This window comes from Octodon degus, unplaced genomic scaffold, assembly GCF_000260255.1.
Source record: "Octodon degus isolate 3935 unplaced genomic scaffold, OctDeg1.0 scaffold00276, whole genome shotgun sequence".
Taxonomy (NCBI): Eukaryota; Metazoa; Chordata; class Mammalia; order Rodentia; family Octodontidae; genus Octodon; species Octodon degus.
In genome coordinates, this window is record NW_004524852.1 from 7,630 (window position 1) to 9,169 (window position 1,540).

The following is a 1,540-nucleotide window of genomic DNA, read 5'->3' on the forward strand; positions in this document are numbered from 1 at the left end:
TCAAAAGTTGCCCTCTGCACAGCTGACAAATTTTTTTTGTACCTGGACATGAGGATGAGTAATAACAAAGAGGAGAGGACGATGGTGTGAGGACCAGGTGGGTCTCAGCACCCAGGAAACCGCCTTAAGCAGTGGGTTTCATTTAGCAGCTAGTTCTGCCTTTCTAAGGTGAGAGCTGTGAACTGGATCCAAGACACTGTATATGATTCAGTCCTAAGATCTTACTACTGTGACGAGCGCATGTCAGTGCATCCCTGTCGCTGTGACGAGTGTCCGCAGCACTGCCTGCGCATCTTACGGGATATTCCTAAATCAGACAGAGAGTGATGTGGACTGAAAGGAAGAGAGAATCCTAAGGAATAGAAAGCTGATTTTTCTTTTTGTGTTCTGATTATGTTTTTATTGCTCATACTTTTGCGTAGCAGAGAAAACTTGGAACTTTATTCCATAGGATCAACATTTCAGAAACACATGCTATTATCTTTTCTTTAATATCCTCTCTACTCTTTCTGGGAGCTGCAAAAGAGAGGTGAGAAGAAAGTGGAAAATGTGGAAGCAACAATGCAATGAGGGAAAATTGGGAGGAAAAGTGGAAGACGGAGGCTTTATTAAAAAAGGGACTTTCTAAAAAATAAAATAAATAAATAAATATTTTAAAAAAGGGCTGGTGAGATGGCTCGGTGGTCTGGAGCACCTACTTGGAACAAGCTAAGCTAAGCAAGGCACAGGGACCCTGGTTCGATCCCCCAGCACCACATGCCGGCCGGCCCCGCCTCCTGGTGGGCTGAGCTGGCCACACACACACTAAAAATAAATAAATAAATATTTAAAAAAAGGGACTTTCTGACCATCAAACATGAGATACAGAACATTTTATGGGACAAAAATAAGAAAACAAAGCAAAATACAGGACCCAGTTGAGCTAATATATAGAAATGATATCAGAAGTGATCCTCCCCACAATTGACTGTCTTAGTAAGTTCTTCTCTTTTATAGAATCTATAATTATTTTAAAAAATAAATAACATATATAAATTAGACTTATTAATGCTGTACTATGCTTACAAATATGTATACATTCTGTTATATTTACAATAGTTTGAACATATACCTTGTCAAATATTTATTAATTACTTTATAAGTTTTAATTTTTCATTGCGGCATCTTACAGTGTGGCCCAGGTGGCCTTCAACTTTGGGCCTATGTGGTCCTTACCCCTGACCACTGCATACATAGCTGGGGCCACAGGCCCCACCAAGGCGAACATTTTTCATTTCTTTACATTGAAACCTTCTAAATCCTTGTTCAAGCTTTCTGGAATGTGTAATACATCACTATCCTTAGAGTGTCATAGCCTACCAGGGCTTCTTGGTCTACAGGGTTGTTACTTTTACACTAACATTTTCCACGAGTTTGATTATTCCAGGAGAATAAGAGTCTACGTGTATTATAAATTGCAGTAACAGGAAATCCTAAAGTTGTCATTTGCAGCATAATGTTTTTATCAACATATATATTCTTTCTATAAGGCTCTGATTAG